General features: G+C 40.4%; 1 protein-coding gene across 2 annotated transcripts in view; it reads right to left on the minus strand.

Moving 5' to 3' along the window:
* LRRC69 (leucine rich repeat containing 69) overlaps nt 1-21,249 on the minus strand; it is an 86,598-nt gene that overhangs the window by 23,472 nt on the left and 41,877 nt on the right. The window lies entirely within an intron of this gene.

Raw genomic sequence — 21,249 nt, forward strand, 5'->3', positions numbered from 1 at the left:
GCTAGGTTTCGGTAGTCTTTGGCCGCCGGGAGCTCTGCTCAGGTGGGGAGGGAAGCTGAAACCCAACCACTCCAAGGGGCCCCGGGGAAGACAGCCAGGCATGCGGGCAAGACTCTTTGTTCATATTTAAATATATATCCAAAATATATATTTAAATATGAACAAATGTTTAAGTATAAATGTGTTTCTTATAGACTTTTTAAATTTTTTAAGTTCCCTTATATTATTATTTTAAAGAATGGTAAATTACATTGCATACCTAAATCCTCTGGCCCTCTGTGTCCATGCATCTTGCAGAACCTAACCATGGAAACCCTGGTTCATTCCCACCACCAGCTTCCCTTACCTCCTTCATGAGCAAGTACTAATTGCAGAGTCACAGATGCAACCAAACAGAAATCACAATAAATTTTTCATTATCAGCTTCCAATATGCCCTCTGAGGTTGCTGGAAATTCTACTCTGGTGAATCTCATTCCAGTTTATCGTCCTTTTTTTCCCCTTTAAAAATTTCTTTTTCTTGAGGTAAGTGGTTTACAAGACTATAAATATTTATGTTTTAGGATCCAGTATTCCACACCACACCCACCATCTAAGTGCCAATATTCCTCCACCACAGTCCATTAGACGTGGTCAGCTCACTCTCAAATCCCCTCATTTCCTCTCAAGTCTGTGGTTAGTCTCAAGGTTTTCTATTCTCTTGCTTTGTCTCTTTCAATATCACCAATGAGTGAGACTACCCAATTTAATTTCTTTTGCTACCGGGAGAGTATCCTGCTCACAGGGCAGAGCCTGGCAAGCTCCCCGTGGTGTATTTGATATGCTAAAAACAGTAACAATAACAGGTCTCATTCCCCTGGCCCTGAAAGAGCCTCCAATCCTTGGGAAAGATAAGTAAGGAGAGGCTACTAAAATCTCAGGCCTGGGATGAATGGAGATGTTACTGGCTTCTGCTCGAGTAAATCGATGAACAATGGATGACAGTGATACAGTGATAACTTATTTCAGTTACTGCGAGTTCCATATGTTCATACATATTATCAGTCCTTAGACAAAACACCTTTGTGTCTTCAGCTGACTTTCAAATAAAGACATTCCAAATCCTTATCAGACCCTGCATTCCTGAGCAAAATCCCCTTTCTCCACCCAATCTCTGAGCTTCAATCACCACACTGAATTCTTTCCAGTTTCCTAAATATTTATACTCCCTCCCATTGCAGAGATTTCCATATATTTTTCCCTCATTCTTAAATGTGTCCTTCCCTTTACCTAATTGATTCCTGCCTACTTATTCTGTTTTATTTTTGTTTTGTTTTGCTTTATTTTGTGACCATGCCTAATGGTGCTCCAGGCTTAGTTCTGGTTCTGCACTCAGGGATCACTCCTGGTGATGCTGGGAGATTGTGCAGTTCTGGGGATTAAACCTGAGCTCAGCCACATGCAAGACCAGCACCTTAACCCCTAGACTATCCCCCTGGCCTGATTCCTTCTCGTTATTATGGCCTTAGCTTACACCATTTCCAAAAATAAAAGCCTTTCCCAACCTACTGTTTAGTCAGATTTCTGTTCTCTCTCATCAGCCAATGAATGGTCTCCTCTTTTAGAGGGCTTGTTTTGGTTTTCTACACATCCATAATACTCAGTTCTAGCAGCTCAGTTCAGCTCTAACAGAGAGAGACCTGGTCTAATTTGTTCACTATTATAGCTCCTAAGACAAGGATTAGTACACATATAAAACATATGAGTTTTTCAAAAATAGATTTGTAGGTCATATTTCTTTGCTTTAATTTCATCTCCATGAGACATATAGTCGACTCCTAAAACTACCCCACCGGTGCCCCATCTTCTGTGTGAAACCAAGGCACCTTCGCACTTACACACTGTACATGGTGTGAGTTTGCTGAGTGGACAGTGAAAGGCAAAAAAGGAAGCCACTCTTTAGCCAGGGAAAGCTAATTGTAGGCCTTATCTAATCTACTCTAACCAGCTGGCCTTGGGAATCTGAACCAAGAAACATGGAAATAATTTGCTGTTTGTTTCTAGAAGTTCAGCTATATGTCAAGGGGCTGAAAAGTTCACAATAGGCTACATGTATGTGAGTTTATGATGATTCAGACATAGGCTATGAGCACAGCCAACACTTGGAAACACTGCCTGGCTCTAAGACCATAGCATATGGCTCCTTCAGTAAAGCATCCAAGAATCTCCTGGGGTCGGAACTATAAATTATCTCCAATAGCTAGATCAGCTCCTCAAGAGATTCTCCTTACTCTTCCTTATGCAACTTCGATTAAACTTCACGTGTGTCCCAACTAAACGACCAAAATATAGCCTATAATACGATTTCAAAATGACTACAGAAGTCTCCTGCCATCATGAACAAATGGACAATTTCCTCCAAAATCTCTGAACTGATCCAGACAAATTACTTGGGCATTTTTTCTCTAAATCCTCCTTTGCAAAACAATCTACTTTCTCTCAACCTAGCTAACACTTGCAAAACTTATGTATAAAGTCTTCTCTTCGGGTTTTGAAAATAAATTGTATAATTAATATTTCTCTACAGGAAGGGGATACCAAAAACCTGAAGGTGTCCTCTGATTTATATCTCTAAATGTCACAATCAAATTGCAAAGAAAAGCAGGAATGAGTAGTGATCAAAGTATAAAAGGTACTTTTTGTTTTCCATAAGAAATAAGAAAGAAATCAAAGTTTTCAATCTGTAGTCTGGGATAGTCTAGAGTAGCACAGTAGAAGAAATACATTCGAAGTTTCTGTGAAAGCCATTTATTATTATTTAAAAACAAATTGTGAGTTCATCAATATTCCATGTTTTCCCCATCTTGATAGGAAATTAGAGTTGCCAGATTCAGAATGAGAATGGCAGAAAGTCATTTGGTAGCTTCTGCCTTAGAAGTCATCCAAAGCCCACTGTGACTTTGAATATAGTCTCAAAAACAAAACAGCTTTGATCTTCCTCAAAATTATCTTTGTTCATTTTTAGTTAAATTAAATTCCATATCAATGTCTAAAAAGCTTCTTGAATTCTTTCCTTGAGTCACTGGTACTTTCATCAAAACATGCTTAATGTATATGTAATAACAAATAAAGTAAGAAATAGTGAAAATTCTGAGGAGTGGGTTGAAATTACTTTTTCCACATGATCTGTCTTATTTATCTTTCTTTTTCTCATTGAAGTAACACTGGCTTAAACACAGTATAAGTTTTAGGAATATGGGTTCACACCTCTTTAAACATATAATACCAGAACATTCACTACCAATGTTCCAATGAGCCTTTATCACAATCCTCCAGAAATTCTTCTGTTCACTCACATAAACCAAGCAAGTCTATTCTTCACATGAAAATATAATTAATATCAACCTAGCTGTGCAATGAAGATCAAAGAATGAATGTTTAAACTCTTTGGCAATCTTTAAGTCATTCTAAAAAAAATAATGCACTACACCAATAGGTCATCATTATCAAAAGTAGGAAAGCCATATTTATTTATATCCTCTCAACAGAAAAGATTTTTTGTTAGGATAAACTATGACTAGGTACTCTTTTTTATTTATTTGCTTCATTTTGGTTCTACTAGACAAGAGTAAATGCACTTTTGAGGCTGCAAACACCTTGCAATTCAAAACAAGTACTCTGACTGCAAGGGAGTTAAACTAAGCACTATTAGGAGTCTGCCTTTCCCATCCCAAACTTTAGTAATACCAAGAAACTATCCCCAAATAGTAAATAAATAGCCACCTAAATACAAGATGAGTGATTCTCACAAAAAAGAAGTAACATGTAGACAGTGTTAGGTGGAGAAGAAAGCATCAACCCAAAATAAATATAAAAGTCTAGAAAGAATTGCCACAAAGAGATGGAGAAACTTAGGGACAGAGAGGTAGAGGGCTCCAGGAAAAAAATGGGATGGAGGAACAACAGATAGGAAAAGAACTGTATTGTCTCAGAGGCAGCAGACACCATGGGCCTACCCACTCACCCTTACCCCCCACATGCCGCTTCTCAACCCCCAGATCTTCTTCCTAGAATACCGCACACCTCAGGCCTAGAACGAGCAGTGCTTAAGAACAAAGGGGCCCCGAGTAACTGGCTGAGCAGGAAGCAATGAGCTATGAGAGTGCATTATTCCTTCTGAATTTCTTCAACCATTTCCACAGTCTCATTGATCAAAGGTAGATCAAAAAAAGTTCGAGGAGCCTTTACTTTGCCACAGAGTGAACTACAGAGACAGTTGCCAAACTTTCAGACTATTGCAAGTGTCCTGAATTTTAAAAAGCTGTAAAATAGAATAAAATTTAAAGGGAAGGGGAAGCGCAATTAAGACAGAGAAGGGACCACTATGACAAGGACATGATCACTCTGGACAAGAACTGAGTGCTGAAAGGAGGTAAAATCATGTGCATGAGGCCCTTTCAGTAACAGTATTGGAAACCACAGTGCCTAAAAGGAAAATGAGAGAGAAAGGGAGTGGGGAGGGAGGGAGCGAGGGAGGGAGGGAGGAAGGGGAGAGAGAGAGGGTGGGAAGAAGGGAGGAAGAGAGAGGGGGAGTGAGGGAGGAAGGGAGGCAGAAAGAGAAGACAAAGAGAGAGGGGAAGAAGGGAAGGAGAGAGAGAAGAAGGGGAGAGAGAGGTGGGAGGGAGGAAGTGAGGAAGAGAGAGAGGGAGGAAGAAAGGGAGGGAGAGGGAGAGAGAGAAAGGGAGTGGGAATGGAGGGAGGGAGGGAGGGAGGGAGGGAGGAAGAGAGAGGGTGGGAAGAAGGGAGGGAGAGAGAGGTAGTGAGGGAGGGAGGGAGGGAGGGAGACAGAAAGAGAGAAGACAAAGAGAGAGAGGGGAGGGAGGGAAGGAGAGAGATAAGGAGGGGGAGAGAGGTGGGGGGAGGAAGTGAGGAAGAGAGAGAGAGGGAGGAAGAAAGGGAGAGAGAGAAAGGAAAAGTGACTACCATGGAGAGAGGAAGGCTGCAGGAGGGTGGGGGGAAAGTGAGCAGGAGTGGGGACTGTGGTGGTGGGAAATGTGCACTGGTGAAAGGAAGATGCTGGAACACTGGATGACTAAAACTCAATCATGAACAACTTTGTAACTGAGCATCTCACTGTGATTCCATTTTTTAAAAAAACTTAAATGGTATTTTCTTCATTAAACTATAATACAAATAGAAATTTTAAAAAGCATCCAATAATCATTGAGTGCCAGGATCTGTCCCACGTGTACAACATTTTCTCAGGTCTAAAAACATTCTCCCTAAGGATTTCAAGAAATCCAGCTGATTCTTCATAGGATTCCAAGAAATCCAATGGATTCTAACTAAGTTTTCTCAGAGGCTTATACACTCTCCCACCTCTTTGAGCCATGAAGTATAGAAGTAAGACTACCAGGAACATATTTTTGAAGCTGTATCTGATTAAGCTCGCACATTTTATGAGAAAGGTGAGAGCTGACAAAGTACACAGAAGGCAAAATTGTTTGATGGGGAGAGCAGAACAATCTTAGATATTATGGTAACTTTGAACTTCAACACTCAAGATTACCTGAAAATATAACTATATATGCTATATATTTATGATATTAAATTTTAATGTCATGGTATTATGATTATTTGAAGGAAAATGTATTAAACGTTAGGAGTGGTGGACAAAAATTTTTAAAGTTTAAGAAACACTGATAGAGCTGTAGGAATATAAAGCACAAATTCTTTTTATTTTATTCACATATTATCTATCATGGACTGGAGAGATAGCACAGCGAGTAGGGTGTTTGCCTTGCACGCGACCAACCTGGGTTCAATTCCTCCATCCCTCTCAGAGAGCCCAGCAAGCTACCGAGAGTATCCCGCCTGCACAGCAGAGCCTGGCAAGCTCCCCATGGTGTATTTGATATGCCAAACACAGGAACAAGTCTCACAATGGAGCCGTTACTGGTGTCCACTTGAGCAAATCGATGAACAACGTGATGACACTGATAGAGTGCTACATTATCTATCATAGTTAGGTTGCTTAAGGTCTCAGCATCAATTACCCTATTTTCTTTTCACTTTACACATGCACACACATAAATGTACACAGGTTCCTTTACGCTAGAAAATTTCACAACTGATTTCAATAACTTCTATATTAAAATTTCTACATCTCAAAGATAGTATTTTAATAAAGTGCTATATTTTTTTCTTTTTAAATTTTTTAGCCTTGGGGCTGAGCAATAGCACAGTGGGTAGGGTGTTTGCCTTGCACTCAGCCAACCCAGGTTTGATTCCCAGCATCCCATAGGGTCCCCCAGCACTGCCAGAGGTAATTCCTGAGTGCAGAGCCAGGAGTAACCCCTATGCATCGCTGGGTGTGACCCAAAAAGAAAAAAAAAATTTTAACCTTTATTTATTAATTTGAATTGAAGCATTGTGACATACACTTACAAAGCTGTTCAGTAAATCATTTCCTAGAATGTCTTCTTCTGCTCTAGGATTAAATGAAAACTATTTAATGATTGTCTTTTGTTTTGTTCTGGCTTTATAGACTATAGATTTGATCTAGAAACAAAAAAAGTTTAATTCCTCTTCCTTCTATAAAGTAAAAACTATGTTAACATCAATTGGATTTCCAACAGTCTTCCTCAGACATTCATAATTATATATATATATATATATATATTCAATTTACTATTTTTCCACTGCCCAATCACTCATTCTCTCAAAATCTCATATTGCTGTACGGGGCTTTGAGATATGTAAGGGAGGGTCCAAGGAGTTATTCCAGAGATAGATTTATGCCTTAATTTCTATCTCTAGCACCACTTCGGCACTCAAGCTCCATGGGGCATGGCCATGGAGGGCCCCCAGTTACTACAGGAGGGCCCTGATGAGCCCTAGTACCTTTGAGTACTGCATACTCTCTCCCTAGCATTGACCAAGTTACCTGTTGTAGGCCCTGCACCCTCTAAGTATTACTTGGGAGAACAACCCCTACCAAAACCTTTTTCAAAAACGGTTCTCTGAATACCATAGATACGTAGGAGATAGTCTAAAGGAAAGCAGTGGGGGGAGGTAGCGCTAACTGGGTTCTAGCACAGTTATGTAAGACTTGACATCAAGGGCTTCCTCCCTCGCCACTGTCCTGTACTATGTTTGTGGTGGGGAAGCACACTTTGGCAGTATAGGGAAAATAGGGCGGAATATATACCCATGATCCGCAAAACACTTGCAGTGCTTCTGATGATTTACATTATTGTCCCAGTCAATTCTCACAGCAGAATTATCACTCCATTATCATCTTTAAAAAAAAATAATGGAATTCAAGCTCAAGGATTTTTGAAAACTTGGCCGTAACCACAAAGCTAGAAGCCGCAAACCTAAAATTCACATCCAGCCCACAAAATTTCATGTCTTCTACTACACAATGTTGCCTCCTATAAAGATAGCACACTAGCTACTCATTATTGTGTTATGGCCTGAGAAAGAAGCCATTGCCAAAAATCTTGACTCACCACATTTCCCTTGGAAAGCTAATTTGTAAAACTACTCCCAAAAAACCTGTTTTCTTTTATGGCTAACTCAGAGATCTCTTTCAATATGCCGTAATCTACAGGAATTATAGAAAATCAAACATAAGTCTCAGAGATGGAGTTCAAACCTAAAGCCAGCATTCAAAGTCTGAAGTCTCTGATTTCACTCATCTTCCTTCTTTCATTAACACAGAAGGGAGGTCGAAGTCTTTATAATATTATGTAGAAAAAGAAAACCCACCAAATGTATGTGCTTCCTGATGCTTATTATTTGATGCTATGACTATGAGTTTTCAAACATACACGGAGGAAAAGTCTCAGCTTCAGATAAATATCAAAATATCTTGAAGAGCCATCCACCAAACAATTGTACTAAATTGCCACCAACTCCTTACTTATAAGCAAAACAAAGAGAAAGTGAGCAAAAGAATTATATTCTGAAACCAAGAACTACAATAGCAAAAGTCTCATAGTCACCCCATGGTGACACATGGTGACACCTTTCCTCAGTGCCAGCTACTAACCCCCCTCCTCTATGGGTTTTTTGGAACCCCATGCATGATACAGCACTGTAGCACTGTCATCCCGTTGTTCATCGATTTGCTCAAATGGGCACCCGTAACATCTCCATTGTGAGACTTCCATCCATCTCGGAGAGCCTGGCAAGTGGCGTATTTGATATGCCAAAAATAGTAACAACGAGTCTCACAATGCATGATGTAGTTGTCTAAAATTTTTAAGCCCAGGGTCTCATGTTTCAAATTATTTTCTTCATTTATAGCTCACTTTTGGGCTGGAGCGATAGCACAGTGGTAGGGCATTCGCCTTTCACTCGGCCAACCTGTGTTCAATTCCTCCGCCCCTCTCAGAGAGCCCGGCAAGCTACTGAGAGTATCTTGCCCCCATGGCAGAGCCTGGCAAGCTACCCGTGGCATATACGATATGCCAAAAAGGGTAACAATAAGTCTCCCAATGAGAGACATTACTGGTGCCTGCTCGAACAAATCGATGAGCAACGGGATGACAGTGACAGTGATAGCTCACTTTTCTCGCAAGTACATCCTTTTAAAATCCCACAGTTATAATTTCTTTCAAGTTCCCCTTTTAGGTACAAGAACAGGGGAGAAAGAATGTGCAGAGGTGAAGGTGTCTGCTTTGCATGCAGCAGACCCCAGTTCGAATCCCTGGCACCTCATATGGTCCCTAAACACCACCAGAGGTGAATCCTGAGGAGAGTCAGAAATAGCCTCTGAGCACTTGTGGGTGTGTCCACACACACAAACACACACCCCACTGCCCTGCCAATCAAAAAGTCTGTCAGCAACATGGTGGCTAAAAATACTGCACATCCTAAATTCTTTCTTCTCTGCAACAATAAAATGAACTATTCCTTTCACAAGAGAGACTTCAGTGCCACTCGGTACCCTTTCTAACCACCAGGCACAAAAGAACCTGTTTAGCCAGAGCTTTCATTCAGGGTTCACAGCTACTCAATATAAATGAATCTGCTGCTGCTTTTATTTTTTATTTTCTCTTTTGCTTTTGAATCACACCCAGTGACGCTCAGGGATTACTACTAGCTCTGCACTCAGAAATTACTCCGGGTCGTGCTCGAGACACCGTATGGGATGCCTGGGATTGAGCCCTGGCTGGCCACAACAAAGGCCAACGCACTACTATAGACATATGGTATTAATTATTGGGATACTACTTGTTTGATTTTTTTTTCTGAGACAACAGCACAATAGAGGTCCAATCCATTGGGTTTTTTGTCTACTTATTTCATTCCAGTTTTGATTTACTTTAATTGTTGATACTTAAGTTGTTAAATAGCAGGCATTACTTGTTTAATTACTGATATAGTTCAGCCTAAAGTCATGTTTTTTTACATGGACATAAATGTGGATTTGGTGTTTTACAAAAAAAAAGGGGGGGGGATGGGATAGCTTTACTATGGCTCAGAGCCTGCCCCTACCCCAACCAAAAAAATGAAGAAGGAAAGATAAACGTTTCCCATAAAAGAAGTATAAGATGGAAGGCACTTGTCTTGCATATGATTATGATGGACATAATCCCAATTTGCTCACTGGCACCACATATAGTGCTCCCCCCAGCACCAGTGGGCGTCACTCCTGAGCAGAACCATGAAGAGCTCCTGAGCACTGCTGGGTGTAGCCCCAAATCCGAAATAAAACATAATAATGCTGCTAAAGTACTTAGCATAAAACCAAACATATGATTTCCAATGAACAGAGCTATCATTATATTTGTCAGGCAGCTGTCATGGAAGCCCTTGCACAGGACCGTTTCTATAGCTGACGAAAGAGCTCATCATTCCGCTCTTTGGCCTTCCAGAAGGTTCTGCGCCATCAGCATGCAGCCCCGAGAATATTCTCAACACTTTACTAAAGGAGAGGCGTTCTTATTCTAACAAGATAAACAACTACTTCCTTGGCCAAATTTCCTGTCATGCCTGGGGGGTTATTTTCCTGACACAGAATCTTTCGTCTCTACTGCCCCTATTCACTGTACCTAACCCACCATTACACCATCTCTGTACCCTATAGTGGGATTTTTTTGACATGTGGGTAAATAGGGCAAAAAGTAGAGCAAGGTAGCATTTATAGAGCCACTCTGAGTCTTCTGTAAATTTATTTGACCCTCCCCCATGAAAATCCTACAAATACGAAAAAATTGATTCTCTCGCCACCTACTTTCATTGCAGATTAGCAACAGAGTGTCCTGCATTATAATATAAGAAATCTCAGAGATCTCTAGAAATAGCCTCTCAATCAGGTTTTTATTTTTGTTTGTTTTGTATTTTAATACCTGAGCTCTTATATCCCAAGTACTTTAGGAAACGGAATAGAAGACTTAACACAAGGTGGGGAGTTATATAGAAAAACAAATCTTGAAGCAAACACATATTATGAATGACAATTCAAAATACATGGGTATATTTGAGCAAGATATTAAAATTTTAACAAGGTGCAGGGAGATGGTTGAAGCAGTTGGAGCTCATGTTTTGCATGAAGTAAGCCCGGGTCTGACCTCCAAAACTATATGCTTCTCTGAGCATGACTGGGCATGGCACCCAGATTTAAAAATAATGAAATAAAAATTTAACAAGCACCATTGCTGATCCTTATACGCTCTAAAATATATTTGATATGGCTATATTTTTTAGGAACTATGGGCTGGCAAACATAGAGGAGTGAGTAAAATATATAAAAATTAAAGCATTAAAACTGGGCTGGAGTATATTACAGAGGGTGGGGCATTTGCCTTGTACATGGCTGACCTAGGTTTAATCCCCAACATTCCAAATGTTCCCTAATCCCTGCCAAGAGTTATTCCTCAGTGCAGAGACAGGAGTAAACCTTGAGCGCCACATGGAGTGGCCCCAAAGTTGAATATATATATATATATATATATATATATATATGCATATATGTATATAAAATCTAAGCTATTTCTATCTTTAACACTCACACAGATAATACGTTATGGAAGACTGTCCATGCACTAAAACTTTCTAGAACAATCTCTAGACCTTTCTGCTTAATTCCAGTAGCATCACCACTGTGCCTCAATTATGATGATCCAAAATATCTCCTGACTATGCCCAAAATCCTTGGAGGCAAAACCTTCCCAGATTGAAAACCATGATCTTAAGCTTTCTTTTTAATTTCAAATTTCATGAATTAGTTTCAATTTCTTAGAGCATGGCATTCATTTTGTTATGTAAAAGTTATACCCATATCCAAGCCATCCGTCATTCCATGCACTCATTCATCCACCTATCCACCCACACATACATGTGTACTTTATCCAGAGACATTTATACACTGCCTCTTTGTACCAGGCACTGGAGCATGCTAATATGTTAGTGAAGAGAGACAAAAATGCCTAACTTTACACAGAGTTTACTTAAGACAGTGGGAAGGGGGTTTATTTTTCTCAACGAAAATTGATGCCTAAAATGCCTCATAGGAAGAACATCACTGGATTGTGCTATCTATCTCATTACATATTAGATTTCATCTCTCAAAATTATTGACCCTTGAGGGCTGGAGCAATAGTAGCAGGTAGGGCGCTTTCCTTGCACACGGCCAGTCTAGGTTCAATTCCTGGTGCCACATAGAATCTGCCCAGTCTGTCAAAAGCATGACATATTAGCATGCTCCTGAATGCAGAGTCAGGATTAAGCCCTGAGCACAACTGGGTGTGGGCCCCAAACAAAACCAAAGTATTGACGTTTCTTTTGAAATAATTTATACTACAGCTATACCATAATCCCAGCAACTACTTTGATTCTCTTAACTTTGAGCAAGTTAACTTTGAGCATCCTTTTAACAAGTGAGGTGATCATTTTCTAAATTTCGGAATCACCATTTCAAAGAAAGGCATTTGGGGGCTGGAGTGATAGTACAGCGGGTAGAGCATTTGCCTTGTACGCGGCCAACCCGGGTTCGATTCCCAGCATCCCATATGGTCTCCCGAGCACCACTAGGAGTGATTCCTGAGTGCGTGAGCCAGGAGTAACCCTTGTGCATTGCTGGGTGTGACCCAAAAACAAAAACAAACAAACAAACAAACGCAAAAGAAAGGTATTTCTTTTATCTTCTGAATCACTTTCCCTTTTTTCCAATTTTATTTAGACACCATGATATATAATACTGTTAATAATAGAGTTTGGGCAGATGATGTTCCAACTCCACACCCACCAGTGTCTCACGATCCTTTCCCACTCCTGACACATTAATTTTTTTTTAGCTACTTAGCTAGAAGAATAAAATTTCCAAGGGTCACTAGAGACTCGTGTCCATCACCATACGTTATGGACAGGGTCTTTTGAAGTAATTATAAGAATCCAAACCCAACTTGCTTTTAAATCTAATAAGAGCATATAAGGAAAGAGAAATGCAGAACTGAGATTGTTTAATTGAGCCAAGCAAGGAAAAGAAACTTGACCTCCTCTCTTACTTGAGTCTTCAATTTTTGAACCAGAGTTTTTCCCAAATTCTCATTGGTTTCAGGATATCTCATGAATTTTTCTATGCCTTTTATTTAAATATATGCCATATATATCATAAATTTTTTCAATTAAAATGGCAAAGAAGCAATAATATATAGCTCAACACCCTTTTCCTCACTCCCTGCCACCTCCCCCCACCCTGTAAGAAACAGAAAAATAATCCATGATCTCATTCTCATAAAAGTAGTGACAGGCAAAGCATTAAGTCAAGTTTTGGAACTCGCTAATTCTATACTAGCTAAACTTACATCACTTACATAAAAACCACAAGGCCCACAAGGGGTTTTCATTAGGCAAGCATTGGCTTGTGTCCATTTTCCTTAAAGGCCACTAAATATTACTTAAATGTATAGTTCCTAATAAACTGAACCATTGAAGGCAGTACTGATAACCAAGGAAAAATATGTAATTTTAAATTAAGGTCAAATTTTAGAGAGGCATGTAATGACCATCAAAGATGGGGCATAGTTTTCCTTAATATTCAGTAGAGACAAAGAAAGTAAATCATCTACATGAAAACAAAAATTCTCTAATGTTGCTCTTCAAGTTCAAGAAAGGCAGAAAGAGAAGGGAGTGAAGTCAACTAAGATTTCTCACAGTTATTTCAGCAAAGTAGATACTTAAATGAAATCATCAGATTGTGGACATCTTCAGAGATGACCCTGGCTACAGCTTTATGGACATTTTGCTGTGAATCATTTTGACCCCTTCATGCTATTTTCTAATTATCTTGGCAAAAAAATCTTTGAAAGTTTAAATAGTTTTTCTACAAGGCAAACATCACAATTTCATTTTCCCAAGAAGTTCCTCTCCCACAGTCCTATGGTATTTTTGACCACTTAAGGGCATTTTTGACCATGGATATGTTGACCATTTGAAGTAACCATTCTTCAAGTATTCAGTCAGTTTCACAGAAATATTTCCCCTTTCCCAACACTAAGTGACTCCACAGGAATATTTGTGTGCATGTTTGGTATATTTATGCAGAATTACATCTATAAAAGCTCTGTGGAAGTCAGACAAACTCATTTAGAGGTTATGAGACATTCAAACATATGACACTTTCTTCATTTGACTTCATACTAAGCACAAAAATATAAAAACAACAAAAGACACTGGAACTTTGGTAGAGTAGCTTTACTTTATGAATTAGGCAAATATAAGGCTAAGACTAACAACAGAACAGAATCTGTCCGTGCTAGATGTCCGACTGGTGTCTGAAGCAAGAACACCAGAGCAAGACAAGCATAGCTTGGTATGAGTCAAGGCAATCTGCATTGGTTAAAAGTACAGAAGTCATTTTAGAGCAAAACTACCCAAAGGAAGAATGAACATTAGAATTAGTAGTAGGCAACAAACTTAGTAGAATCTAAGAAAGGATGGTTCAGTAACATTGGGGTCCTAATTTCAGAGAAATAGAATGCCACTCAGAAACCAAACAAGTCAAGAAGAAAAAAGATAAGATGAGAAGGAAATCAGCAAGTGAATGAAAAGCAAAAATCTAAAGAAAGAGGGAGCATGAGATTAAGGCATTAACTTTGTACACAGCCAACTCAGGTTAGATTCCTGTATCACATAGGATTCCCTAAACTGTACCAGGTGCAGTCCCTGAGTACAGAGCCAGGAGTAAGACAAAGAACCACTGGTTTTGGCCCAAAAAGAAAATAAAAAGAAAGAGGAACTATTGAGAAAAATAGTATGTTAGTTCTGTTCTCTGAATCAAGATAGGCCTAAGGAGAAAAAATGGGTCTGTGGTAGAAAATAACCTAGAGCAGCTTTTCAAATAAAAAGAAAATATTTAATATTTATCATGTGCCAAGCACTAGTAAAGATTTTATTAGCAAGCATTTTCTCATTTAATCTTTCATTCATTCTATATTTGCTAAGCACCACGTCAGACACTTTCTCAACAATGTTATGATAAAAACATCATTAATATTTCCAATTTGATGAGAAAAAAGAATAAGGCATAGAGTAATTGAATTATGTGCTTAAGGTCATACAACTAGTAAGTTGCTAAGCCAGGCATATTTCATTTTTGTATGGGAACAGCGGGCTTAGATCATTTCTTCGCCACTCAAATGATTTGTGTGGCTGGAAAAGCTGTTCATTTTTTTTCCCTCTGTGTTTCTGTAAAAGGAGAAAATGCTTATACTACCCTCAAAATTTAATTTATAAAAATTTTGAAGACTTCCTGAAGGAAAACAAGGGGGGGAGCCTAGATAAAATAGGTGTGTTAGCTATTATCTACCATAAATAGTCCACGCATAGGTTTTCTCATAACATTACCATTGCATGAGGCTCTATTTCAATTTTTTTCCTATAAGAAAAACTTTATGCATACAAACCCGAGGGATAAACAAATACTTAGGAGCCTTAACTCCCACATAGAATCTGTGGAGAATACAGATTCAAAGGAATGTTAATATAATTAGTCTGAAACTGAAAGAAATCACTATGAAAAATGTAGTAATAGCTATGATTTATATCTTTTGTATAATAGACCTCCCCCAGTAGTGCTCAGGGGGCCTGGGTCCCCCCGGGATGTGGACTGACTGCATTTAGGATGTTCTCAAGTCCATATGCTGCCAGGACTGAAAACAGGACCCCGTGTACCACGTGCTTGAGCCAACACTTTGACCCCAATTTAAAGCGTTTTTTCAAGGTCTTCATTGAGCAAAGGCCACTCTGAGACATTGGCACATTCCTGTATGTCCTTGTAAATGTTTTAGCTAAATCTAAATTTCTGTTCCAAGCTACAGCTAGTGGTCTAAATAGAGAGCTTTATGAATATAGAACTCAGAAACAATTAAAAGTCACAAGATGAAGATTTGACCTTATCCAGCTTTCACCCAAATAAATTGTAGGGTTCCGAATCACATAGGGGGTGGGGTATACAGATCTGTGGTAAAGGGCATGCCTTACATCTGTGAGGCCTGAGTGTGACCACAGCAGCAACAACAATTTTTTTTAAAAAGAAATACATAAATACATCAAGTTATATGCAAGAATCCTTCTCCGATGTTTAGCCTTAGTGATGAAGAAAGGTTTGGAATGTTATGCCGAGATCAGAGCATTAGTATAGCAGGCAGGGCACCTCCTTGCATGCGTCCGACATGGGTTCAAACCCCGGCATCCCATATGATCTCAGAGCACCACCAGGAGTGATTCCTGAGTGCAGAGCCAGGAGTAATCCCTAAGCATCAGCAGGTATGCCCCTCCACGCCCCTCCCCCCAAAATAAAATAAAACATGCCAATGGTAAATAGGCTCCAATTATATCCACCAACGAGGTAAAGAGGAGCAAGAAACATACAAAATCAAGCCTCCAGCTTTAGAGGCACTCCTGGTGTTTACATACCAAACTCAGAGTTCCTGTGTGAAGAATTTTTTTCAGAGCCCACAAGAAAGAACTCTATTGTACAAGGAACTTTCTTTGGGTATCATTTAAGTCAAGGGCACTGCAAAATTCTCAGAACCCAAACTCCCAGTGAGACAAAGGCAACGATTGTTCATTTGCGTCTCATACAGGAACTCCCCCTGCCTGTAACTCCTGAGACGAAATACTATTTCCTAAGTACTTTTTTTTTTCACTTAGAATACTCAGATGGATGGACCCTTGGGCTGGTACACAGTAATCCTGAATACAAATCCGAGCTCTACCACTGCTCTCTACCCTGCTTGGTGGTTTTCCAAATGTGCCTCTCGGACGCTGCATCAATAACACCAAGGAACTTACCGAAAGTGCAAATTTCTGGGCTCCCCAATCTACTGAACCAGAAACTCCGCATACACCCCGCATTCTGCTCCACCCACAACTTTTTTTTTTGACTTGTTGTTTTTTTTCTAATTTTTATTTTTTAAAAAATTTTATCACCATTCCACCCACAACTTTGAGATTTACTGCCCCTGGCAAATTGTTTCTCTGGGGTATTCAGTCACTCAGTACTGAAGAATATTTTATACCAAACCTGTCTCTTTCCAAAAGATATATCTAAGATGATAACTGTCAGCCAACCACCGGTGACCTGGGACTAGGCACAGGTGTTTGACCTGGCACAGACTCTTTTCGATAGGGTCCTGCTCTGCCAGCTGCTCAACAACCTCCGGGCGCACTCCATCAACCTCAAGGAGATCCACCTGAGGGGCTGGAGGGATAGCACAGCAGGTAGGGCGTTTGCCTTGCACGCGGCCGACCCGGGTTTGATTCTCAGCATCCCATATGGTCCCCTGAGCACCGCCAGGAGTAATTCCTGAGTGCAAAGTCAGGAGTAACCCCTGTGCATCGCTGGGTGTGACCCAAAAGGCAAAATAAAAAAAAAAAATCAACCTGGGGCCACAGATGTCCCAGGTGCTGCCCAGAGATGCAGGCAGTGCGTGTTTGTCAGTGTGCAGATCTTTACAACACACCAGTCGACCAAAAGCTTACATTCGATAGACTAGGAACACCTGTAAAGGTGATTGGAGGCCATCCCAAAAGCTTCTGTCCCTCTCAGAGAGCCCAGCAAGCTACTGAGAGTATCCTGCCCGCAAGGAAAAGCCTGGCAAGCTACCCGTGGCATATTCGATATGCCAAAAACAGTAATAACGACGGTTCTCATTCCCCTGACCCTGAAAGAGCCCCCAATACGCCATCAGGCTACACTAGCACTCGACAGGGACAAATGGAGACATTACGGGCACCACCTCAAGCAAATCAGTGAACAATGGGATGACAGTGATACAGTGATCTTGAAAAATTTACAAATTTCCAGTTAAGCGAAGTATTATTTCAGTGAACTAATTTTTCTTTGTATGTTTGTTTTTGGTCCTCATCCAAGATACTCAAAGGTTGCTCCTGACTCTGCATTTAGGAATTATTCCTGGTGATGCTCTGGGAACCACATGGGATGATGGGATCTTAACCTATGCCCACATTCAAGGCAAATGTCCTGTCCATTGTACTATCACTCCGGTCCCACAGAGAGATAACTTTTAATGTCTTTCCTTAATGTTAAAAAATAGTGAAAATCACTTAGGTTGTTAGATAGATTGCTAATGGAGAATTTGGGTCAAACATATTACATAAACATAAAGTTTTCTGTTAATTGGAAAAAGCTTTTTGGGGATTTATTTTTTGCTATAAATTTCACATCAAAAATAAACGTCATGATGTCCCGAGTGATGATCATTAAAATTTTTCTCACTTCTGCCGGCCAGCTTTTCTTCAAATGAGGGAAATTTCAAGCACAAATGTTCTCCTGAGGCAAAGAAGAGTCAGAGAAAGGTCTTTAAAGTCTTTTGAAATTATTTAAATTGCTTCAAAAAACTCTTAATAATAAGTAATTTACTTTTCTCCCTGTTGAAAAGGCTGAATTTGAGGGAGAGAGGTTGGTATTCTTTAAAAAAATTTATTAAAGAACTGTGATTTACAAAATTATTGATTGATGAGTTTTAGGCACATAATATTTCACCCTTCCAGTTCTCTCCCCCAGCGCCCTCTAGTGGCATATTTCCTACTGAAGACCACAATTACAATTTCAAATAATTTTATATGAAAGAGCACGTTTTACTTTCCCTAGGTTTAATAGTTTTATCATCTTGACTTGTGACCTGCAGTAACTGAAGATCATATTTCTGTTGTTGTTTGTTTTGGGACCATCCCTAACAATGCTCATGGATAACTCCTGACTCAGTGCTCCAAGGGGACCTGGGGACCATATGGGATGCCAGGGATCAAATCCAGCATCCCTTGCATGGCAGGTGGAAGGCAAGCAACCTACCCTCTGAACTATCTCTCTGGCCCTGAAGATTTTATCCTTTTTCAGGTTCAACTGAAACATTGGCTTTTCTGTTTTTCTGACCAGCAAAATGTGAAAACTTTTAATATTTTACTCATAGCAAAACAGTCCATGACAATATATTTGTTATATCTAGAAATAAGTATATTTTAAATATCATAATAAATTAGTTGGAAACTTGTAAAACAACTTCTGCCAGGGGGCATGGCGAGGGGGGGGAGGAGCCCCGGCAGCTCTCCCTGTCAACCGCCCCCGGGTTCAAGGGGGATCAGTCCCGGGCCGCTCGTCTAGCCGGGGCAGCCCGGTCCAAGGGGCAGATGGAGGAGGAAACGAGTGCCAAGCCGGTTGATTGATCAATTGCCTTTTATTCCATTCTCTCCTGACTCTCTCTCCGCTTCTCTCCCCGCTCTCAGTCTCTTCTCCTCTCACTCCGGAATCTCCCTCTTCACTAGTCTCCCCCTACTTGTCTCTTTCTACCTTGTCCTCTAGGCTACACACTGTCAGGCAGCAAAATCAATATGAGAAAGCCCTTCCTGAGGGCCTCCAGGTTCAAAGGCAAGGCTACCTAGGGGCATTCCAAACTCCTTCCTGACTGCCAGTAAGCAAAATACCTCTTAAGGCATTTTTCTCCTTTCCTTAGTCCAAACTCTCATTAACATCTTAATAATAGTTATTTTTGTATGGACACAGTAAGGGATATATTCTTGCCACAGACTCAGACTACAGCACTCAGGCCAGATTAATCATTCCTAACCTTAGCAGGGTCCAAATCTAGTTATTACTTTTTTGGATCATGACAGCATTTGTCCATGATCATGCTCTTAACTTATAGTTAAGCATTAGGCACTTCGGCCAGGCCCATCTCGATGCCAGGGTAGCACATAGCTCACCGCTTGCCCTGAGTCCGTCCCATCCCTCATGGGAACCCTGCTTTTGGGGGTGCTAGGAAGTAAGGGCAGCTGAGGTCAAGAGAACAGATGCCCAGGAGGAAAATAATATATAGAGTCAAATGACTCCCAGGTTACAAAGCATAGCATTTGCTAAGTCTTCCTGTGTCCATACAAAAAGGACATGGCTCTGAATAAACTATGCAAAGGACTCAAGGAGAAAAGAAGTCCAATATCTACAAGTCAACAGAACACTAAGAAGGAAATTACAAATAAACATAGAGGAAAGTTCCCAATAAACTTAAACTACCTGAGGCCATGTTACCCTACAGAAACTGATTTTTTTTTTTAACTAGGGCTTTTATCATGGGGGATGGGGAGATATTACAGAGGCTAAATCTCCTTCCTTGCATGTGGCAGACCCCAGTTCAATCCCAGACACTGCACAATCAAAAAGCATCAAATCATTGTCACATTCTTGCATTGGCCTGGTTGGCATAGCTTGCCTGCAGAGACCTAAGTACCACTTGAGAGACCCTTCCAAAATAAAATAAATGAGCAGTTAAAAAAATCATGTTAGCACTGTAGCACTGTCATTCCTTGTTCATCGATTTGCTCGAGCAGGCACCAGTAACATCTCCATTGTGAGACTTGTTGTTACTGTTTTTGGCATATCGGTTAGCTTGCCAGGCTCTAGACACTATTTTCTGGAAGTAAAATATATTTTACTTACTTAATAAAATAAGTAACTAAGAAATCATACTCAAGGCTTTGCCTAGAGTATCAGAGACCATATTAAAATTACTCATACTTAATTGGGCTGGAACGATAGCACAGCGGATAGGATGCTTGCCTTGCATGTGGCCAAACCGGGTTCAATTACCGAGAGTACTCGCGGTTCAAATACCGAGAGTATCCCACCTGCACAGCAGAGCCTGGCAAGCTACTTGTGGCATATTCGATATGCCAAAAACAGTAACAAGTCTTACAATGGAGATGTTACTGGTGCCCACTGGAGCAAATCAATGAACAACAGGACAACAGTGCTACAGTGCTACAATTTTAAACTGAGTTCTAATTGGGGCTCAGGAATGATATAAATTCTTTCTCAAAAATTATCATCGGACTCTGCCTGTAACACCTGTACTTGGGGTGAATTTCTCTTCTCTTGCTTTTCCAAAATATCCGGGGACATTTGTCTCTGCCAAGGGGCTGTCTCCGTTGTTCATTTACTAGACTGAGGCTCTGTGAATAAAGCACTGGGCTATTTTTCATTGGCTATATGAGGTCAATCTTAATTCTGGAACTAGTATGGTCTCTGATACTCTAGGCAAAGCCTTGAGTATGATTTCTCAGCTAATCAAAATTAAAACCAAATATTTACTCATGACTTCGACTTGGGAAAATCTAAAGAATGTTTCCTTTACATTTTGATATCCAGTAATAAATGTACTGTCCCTCCCCAAAAACTTCAGAATAGAAAGATAACATATCAGCTGCTAGGGAAGCTATTTCAGGGGACCAGCGCTCTGAGATGCTGCAGGCTGCTTTTCCTGAACCAGAGTCCGCGATGATTTTCCTCCACACGCTGCTTCTGGTTATCATGCAGAAAAGATGATTTTCTGGGGTGAATCGACCATTTTCCAACCTGTACCAAATCCGGCTTTGATGCCCTGTACCACATCCATGTAATGCACCACTGGGTGTGACCCTGGTAGTTCCTGGGGACCTCCAAGGTGGCTCTTACAAGCTGGCCCCAAAATACCACCCAGTCCAAGCAATAGAACACCACGGGAACTGTGATCACCACTGGCCTCACTGGACACTGTGTCAAGTATATCTGAAGTGACACCAGGGGTCCATGAACAGTGCTCTGGAGGCCAGCCACCAAAGTTAATGGATCCAAAATTCTTCACTAGGGTCTGAGAGATGCACAGCTCATCAGGTGCTTTCATTGATGCGTGTATTAATGGGAAAGACTCCCCGGCCCTGTCAGGAATGATCCCTGAGCACAGAGTCAGGAGTAAGACTTCAG

This window comes from Sorex araneus, chromosome 2 (assembly GCF_027595985.1).
Source record: "Sorex araneus isolate mSorAra2 chromosome 2, mSorAra2.pri, whole genome shotgun sequence".
Classification (NCBI taxonomy): domain Eukaryota; kingdom Metazoa; phylum Chordata; class Mammalia; order Eulipotyphla; family Soricidae; genus Sorex; species Sorex araneus.